This window comes from Mustela lutreola, chromosome 9, assembly GCF_030435805.1.
Source record: "Mustela lutreola isolate mMusLut2 chromosome 9, mMusLut2.pri, whole genome shotgun sequence".
NCBI lineage: Eukaryota > Metazoa > Chordata > Mammalia > Carnivora > Mustelidae > Mustela > Mustela lutreola.
Window position 1 is genome coordinate 50,099,532 of NC_081298.1, and position 7,737 is coordinate 50,107,268.

General features: G+C 48.5%; 1 long non-coding RNA gene across 1 annotated transcript; it reads left to right on the forward strand.

The window, feature by feature from the left end:
- The first annotated feature begins 207 nt into the window (after positions 1 to 207).
- On the forward strand, positions 208 to 5,627 carry LOC131808264 (uncharacterized). Its single transcript, XR_009344757.1, has 2 exons — positions 208 to 1,289; positions 4,973 to 5,627. It is a non-coding gene; the product is annotated as an uncharacterized LOC131808264 (long non-coding RNA).
- Positions 5,628 to 7,737: the final 2,110 nt, after the last annotated feature.

Sequence of the window (7,737 nt, forward strand, 5' to 3'; positions counted from 1 at the left end):
AGATCATATAATAGCTTTTACTAATTCTATTTATTTCATAGACAGAGATCACAAGTAGGCAGAGAGGCAGGCAGAGAGAAAGATGGGGAAGCAGGCTCCCCGCCAAGCAGATAGCCTGATGAAGGGCTGGATCCCAGGACCCTGAGATCATGACCTGAGCCCAAGGCAGAGGCTTAACACGCGGAGCCACCTAGGCGCCCCCAGATGAAATACATTTCTGACTTAGAAACTTCAGATAGAATTTTTTTGTCCATGATGACAACCGAAGAAAATGTGTCATCCCTAAACCTAACCTTAACCCCTAACAACGCTGAAACCTAAGCTGACCTTAAAGCCCAAACTAGAACCCTGAATCCCAAACCTGAAATGGAACCCAAAGCCTGTACCTGAGCCCTGAATCGAAGCCCTGAACCACGAACCCAAACCCTAAACCAGACCTCCAAGTCATGAACCCTGAACCCAAATCTCAGCATGAAGCCAAACCCCAAATTTGACCTTGAACTTTATCCCCTAAGCCCTGAGTCTTAAAGCCTAAATCATAAACTTAAAGCCCTAAACTATAACTCTGTTCCCTTGTCCTTCACTCTAAATCCTCACCCTAACACTAAACCCAAAGCCTGATCTAGAACTCTGACTAAAACCTGAACCTGAACCCAAATTCAAACCCTTCACCACACTTTGCTTATGCACTTGCCATTGATGGATATTTGCAGTTTCTACCTTTTGATTCTTGTGAACATTGTTTGGGTTGGGGGCTAGGGTTAGGGTCTTGGATTAGGGTAGGGTCCAGGCTTGAGACCAAGTTGAGGTCAGAGTGTGGGTCTGCATCAGGGCCATGTTCAGTGCCACTGTTTGGGTCAAGGACTGTTGTAATTCCACATTGTTTCCAATTCATTGTACCTTAGCTATTTGGGGGGAAGTTGGGGGGTATTGGGCTCCATGCAGCTTGAATTTCCGGAATGAAATGGCTTCAGCTGGACCCCGGGAGGGAGCAGGACCTTCCACTGAAGGGTGAGCTCCCACAGTCCTGCACTGCCTTCCACCGCCTGCAGAGGGCGCCAGACCGCAGCTCCCGCCCTGAGCCCAGGCTGCTGCAGCCACAGCTGGGACCAGAGCCCCGCCTCTTCAGGACCCACTGTGGAGAATTCTGGAGAATGTGGGGCGCCTCCCGCTCTGACAGGACAAGCTGAGGAGGGTGTGGCTCTGCAGCCACACTGACCGGACCCGTTGTGGAGGACGCGCCCACACTGGCAGCAGTCCAACTTCCTAAGGACCAGACGCTGGAGGAGGTGAGGAGAAGCCACCTGAGTGGACTGTCAAGGGGTTCGTGGTCTCAGGACCCCACCGAGGAAGGGCGCCCTGTGTAGACACTGGGGCTTCCGTCGTTTTGTGTGAGGAGACGTGGCCTCCTGCTGTGCTGTGCGCGGGGCTGTGGGGTCCCCCCTTTCTGGGCTCGGGTGCTCCTTGGTCCTCGTCTGTGTTTGTGTGCTCACGGATTTGGTTCCTGGGGCTCCTCAGATGGTCTGCAGTCAGGGAGCGTCCGCCTGCTTCGGTGCTTGTGCTCCCCCCACCTCAGCCCTGCGGGGTCCTTCCCGTGTCCACACCCACTCCAGGCTTGTGCCGAGTCCTGAAATTCAGGAGCCAGAGTGAGGACTCTGTAGACGGTTTTGGGGAGAGTAGGTATTTTCCCAGTGTGGGTTCTTCCCTGAGCACAGTGCCTCCCCATCTCCGTGTGTCCCCCTCCCTGTCTGTCGTCATTGTTGCAGGGCTGTCAGAGGACAGGTCTGTCACCTTCTTGGTTCAGGGGCCTCCCGGGTATCTTGCTGTCTTGGATGCAGGTGTAAATGAGATCGTTCTCCGTAGTCTCTTTCTGATGGTTCCTTCCGAGCACGTAGGAGTGCCACTAATTTGTGCATATTGATTTTGTTCCTTGCAAGTTCTTGAATTGATTAGTTCGATTTGCCTTAAACTCCATCTGCCAGTTATTTGACCAGCAGCATGGGTTTATTTGGGAAGAGCAGAGAATGGCAGTCTGGGCTGAGCAAGCTACGGTCCCATCACAGGCAAGTGCGAGAAACAAAGGAGAGGAACATTATTTCATGGAGGAGGAAGAAGTTGGGAAGGGTGCTTGAAGGAAAGTCCCCTGGAGAAAGGCAGGGTGATGGAGAATTCTCACCAGCTGAGCTGCAAAGCTCCTACAAAAAGTCAGGAGATGAACCTCCGGCTTCCCCGGTGGGGCCTGGAATTGGTGAGTCCCTCCTGTGGGGGATTGCAATGTGGGGTCTGTAATGGGCACTGAGCACCAGGCGCCCCCTTCCAGCCTCCCCTTCTGGCATCCCCAGTCCACTTTACTGGGGCTTCCCTTCCTGCTTTTGCACAGTTCTAACCAGCTTGTGGTGGAACGTTGGGGAAAACTGAAAATCCAAATCCACTGCTTCTACTGCACCTGAGAGATACAGGGGCCCATGATTTAATCCTCCCACGAGTCTCTTGCTAACATGTGTCCTCTCCATGTTGGGTGACCTGGATCTGGGACGGCTTGGCCTCCATCCCAAAGTCTGATGTTCTCTCTGCTTCCGTGTCGTCGTGCTAACATGGATGTTTGGAAGAGTCATTTCCTCTGCGGTGATTTCAAAGTGCAGTCAGCTTGTTATAGCAGCACAAATACGTGCTGTCTCCACACTCAGATTCCCCAGCCATCATTTCTTTACCACGTTTGCCACTTCACACGGGATGCTTCAGTGTGTTTGATCCCACACCAGGACAATGTCCTGCAGAACCACCACATAACCTGAAATGAGGAGATCATTACAGAACCCATCCAAGGGTTAGTGTTAGAGACCAGGGACATGGCAGGACTGACCTGAAGACCCCATGGGGAGCTGTCTGGGTGGCTGAGTTGACAGTGTAGGTGAGGGTGAGTGTCTGGCTCTGGCTTTGTGTCCAGGAGTCAGCTCTGTGTGGGTGTGTCCTCAGCTGGGCATGCAGATTTCTGCTCCTCTGAATCCTTTCCGGAGTTCCAAATGGCACAGTTTCCTTCTGGGAGGCAGGCTGAGTCCTCTGGGATTGCCCAGGTGTCCCCAAATTGTAGGGCACCTACTGCAAGGCCTTTGGGGTCAGAATCCTGAGAACCAAACCAAAGGTTATGGTTAGGGCCCACCACATGGCAGGCCCAATCTGCCAGCACTCTGTCCATCTTTCTGGGGGAGGGGGCAGTCGAGGGATTTGTTCAGGGTGAGTGTCAAGCTCCAGGTTTGCATCCAGGGGCCTGCTGAATATGGGGGTGTCCAGAGGTAGGAATGCAGATTTCAGTTCCTCTGAATCCTTTCTGGAGTTCCAAATGGCATGGTTCCTTTCAGGGTGGCAGGGTGAGTCCTATGGTGTTCCTCACTGTCCCCAATCTCTGAGGCATTGGAGCCAGGCCGTCGGGGACAGACCTCTCAGGACAGAATCTAGGCTTAAGAGTTTGTGCCTATGGGCATGGCTGCACTGATCTGAAAGCACTGTGGCGAGGATCACAGGGGTCTGAGTTGAGAGCATGGTTCAGGATCAGTATCAAGGTCTGGGTTTGTGTCCTGGGGACCGCTGAATGTGGGGGTGGTCTCAGATGTCCAAGACGATTTCCCCTACTCTGAATCCTTTCCAGCATTCCAAATAGCCGGTGGCAAGCTGAAATCTCTGGGATTTCTCAGGTCTTGCCCTTGCCCTTGCAAGGGCAAGATACTTTTTACAGTAAAAGAATTCACCAGATGAGCTGAACAGCAGAAAAGACACAGCTCAGGAGTAAATCAGTGAACAGGAATATCATGCCAAAATCTTCTTTGAGAACACACTACAGAGCAAGGGAAGATAGGAGAGAAAGCTGAGGTATAAAGGACAAACCCTCCAACTTTCCAACATCATTCCCTACTTGTTTATTTCCATTGCTGTCAGCTCCTTCCCAGTCAAAAATAAGTCACCTGAGCCAGCCTTTTTTCTTCCTGAGTTTGGGTCACTGCAAAGCCCACCAGAGGGGCCAAGGGCACCCCTGCACCTGCTGAGCTGAGCCCATTTGTACCCCAACAGGGAGAAGGTACCAGCCTGGCCCTCTGGTGCTCCATGGTCTGTGGCAGTCCTTCCTTCTGGACCCTGCTTTGCTGCTCTTCCTTCCCTAACCCTGGTCTCAAACTAGGGATTGCTCCTGGAGGAGGAACTCAGGGAGATGAGGCTCAGGAGGGCCTCCCTGCCTGGAATCTCCGTGTGAGGAGTGCACAGCCAACAGATTTTGCCCAGGGACTTGCAAAATGCAGAGAGGCAGATTTATTTTCTCTCTTTCTCTCTCTCTCTCTCTAGCCTCACACCAACCAGGAGTTCTTAGAACTTTCTTCAGTGACTTCTAGGTGTAGCTTGGCCACTATTTCCACAGAAAGGCCACTTGAGCATGATAAAACACACGTATAAGCAATTACATTTAAAAAAAAAAAACAATAAGCCAATGCACACAGACCTTTGACAGCAGCACAGGACGCTCAAGGGACCAGAGTCCCTACCTTGGGCAATAGTGGTAGAGGCCGGGTTCTGCCACGCAGGTCCCTAGACCTTTGGCAGTTTCCACGATTGCAAATCCAGACATGCAGAATCCTGAGGGACAACCTACTAACTGCAAAAGAGCAAAAATTCATCAGGATTCAGAGAGTGGAAATCCATTTGTACTGGAAAAGAAAGAAGTAGGCTTGCTGTGAATCCAGCAGGGAGGACAGGCATAGATAAAGGCTGGTGTATGGGTCACGGAAACGATTGTTTCTCAAGGGTCATGCTGTCTCTGTAAAATGCTATGAGACTGTCTCTTGGGGAACTCCTGTTTTCCTACCACTGACGCCCCCAGATTCTGCTTTGCTAGTCCCATGGATTCCTGGGGATACCTAGTTGATAAGCTACGCTGTCCTCATGACAACACTTGCTAATGGACTGAATGTGTCTTGTCCCAATTCAGATGTTGAAGCCCTGACCCTCAAGGAGTGCCATCAGGAGGTATGGGCTTTGAGAGGTGATGAGGTCATGAGATTGGAACACTTGTGCATGAGATAAAAGCACTTCTGAGAAAAGACCTGAGAGATTGTTCTGCCAGCTGTCATCCATGCAAGGCTACAACAGAAATATGGGCATCTATAGATAATGAAGCAGTCTCTTGCTAGATATCAGATCTCCCAGGATCTTGCTTTTGGACTTCTCAGTCTCTAGAACTGAAATGAATAGTACATGTTTTGCTGTTTCAGCCACCCACTCTGTCATCATTTGTTGCAGCAACTTGAACTGAATAAGGCAGAGCCCAAGTCCTGGTTAATCCCTGCTTCTACTCATTTCCCCTCAGAAAGAGCTTCTAATCCAGAACTGACCTCTGCTTTCCATACACGTGCTTCAGACTCCTTCAGTGAGAGCCCAGACTTTGTAAAAGACTCCTCCCTCATGGCAACCAGCATTCTGTGACTCCTGAGGAATGTCCTCCCTGACTGTATTGAGTCAATCAATCTGATTTTGATTCTGGAGTCCCAGGATCAAGGACTGCATCAGGCTCCCAGCTTCATGGGGAGTCCGCTTCTCCCTCTGACCTTCTCCCCTCTCATGCTCTCTCACTCTCTCTCTCTCTCTCAAATAAATAAATAAAAATCTTTAAAAAATCTGATTTTAACAGACCATAAGCTTGTTCTTGCTGGTCTTTGGAAGATTAGGCATTAGCCCTTCGGAGAAAGTTCTGAATGGCTGCTTCATGAAGGGGTGAACTGTGTCCCCAAGGTCTCTTTTTGCTGCCTTCTAATCACAGATGCTGAGACAAATCCTCCCAGGTGCTGGTTTTTCAAAGCACTTAATGCTTTGGCTTTGAAGTTTCTCACTTGACAGTTCTGCTTTAATCAGTTTGTGACAAAACAGCCAGTTGGTGGTGGATGCAACGTGCACTGATAAAGTTAATATCAGGGAACAATTTTTTGAGTGTCAAGCATGTGCATGTGTGTGCACACACATATCCATGTGCTAAGCATTATGGTAAATGTCTGACAAGAACTAAAACATCAAAAAGTCAGGATACCCCATTAGCTGATATTTTTATTATTCCTACATCCTAAACTATGAAAAACAGGGTCAGAGAATAAGAAGTGGCAAAAAGAGTCAAGATTTGAGGCAGTTCGATTTCACAGCCAGCCTTGATCAATAGGCATGTACACCTGTGTCTAGTTTCAGCTCTGTGTAACCTTGCCATAACCTTGGATAAGCCATTCATCTCTCAAGTTCAGGTTCTTGGTCCAAAGAGGGAAGGGGCACAGGTTGAGTACCTCCAGTGGGACTTCCTGGCAGGCTTGTTCATCCAAGCATTCCTGTTTCAGTTTGAGTAATTGAATCCAGTCTTTGTTTTACCGAAGGCCAAGCTTGTCCACTGTGTCCATGCCACCAGCCAACAGCATTTGTCCATGCCATGTAACAACTGAGCAACATTCATAGGAATGGGGGGAGGAAAAGATGTCCACTGTCCACAGGTGTTGACAGATGTTCTGCATGGAGGGACAGGAGCTGGGGCCATCACCTGCTGTTTCTAGTGCCCTTCTCTGTTGAGTTAAAATAAATGGCAATTATTTGCAATGGCAGGGATGAAAGTAGAGGGTATTATGCCAAGCGAAATAAGTCAGTCAGAGAAAGACAATGATCATATGATCTCACTCATATGTGGAGTTTAAGAAACAAAACAGAATCATAGGGGAGTAAAGGAAAAAAATAAAACAAGATGAAGTCAAAGAGGGAGACAAACCAGAAGAGACTTTAAAAAAAAAAAAAGATTTTTATTTACTTATTTGACAAACAGAGATCACAAGTAGGCAGAGAGGCAGGAAGAGAGAGAGAGGAGGATGCAGACTCCCCAGGGAGCAGAGAGCCTGATGTGGGGCTCGATCCCAGGACCCTGAGATCATAACCTGAGTTGAAGGCAGAGGCTTTAACGCACTGAGCCAGCCAGGTACCCCTCAGAAGAGACTCTTAATCACAGTAAGCAAACTGAGGGTTCTTGGAGAGGAGGGGGATGGGTGGATGGGGTAACTGGGTGATGGACATTAAGGAAGGCATGTGATACAGTGAGCACTGGGTTTTATAAAAGACTGATGAATCACTAACCTGTATGTCTGAAACTAGTATTATATGTCAATTAATTGTATTTAGATTAAAATTTTCTTTAAAAATAATTTTAAAGTAAAATAAAATAAATAACAATCAAATAATGATCAGAGTTATCCAGCAGGGAGTATCAGATCTAGATGTCAGTTAAATTTAAGGGGCTTGCCGAAGTTTAGGAGAGTCACGCTAGGTCATTTTCCTGTGTGGGGAAGTCTTCAGGGGCAGTTCCAAAGACAAAGAATATTAATATTTCTCCTTTCCCCAATCCTCCTAGAGCCAAAGATGTTTCCTCTACTCACCCACTGGCCCTGTATGTAGGTGTTGCTTTCTCTCTACCAATCAAAAAATCAGTGAGTAACTAGAACTTCACCTTTTCCAGTATCCCCCTACCACCGACCTTTTGTCTTTAATGGCCATGGGCAACAGGGACAAAAACATTTTTAAAAAACTTACAGAGATCTATTATGCTCTACTACCTTGGCCCGCATGGGCCACTGCAAAGGGATTCTGTGAACCGTGTACTCAGATGAATGGTCATTATCTTCAAAAAGGCAGGGGCAGTGATAGACACAGGAATCAAAAAAGCAAGAGTTAATGGAC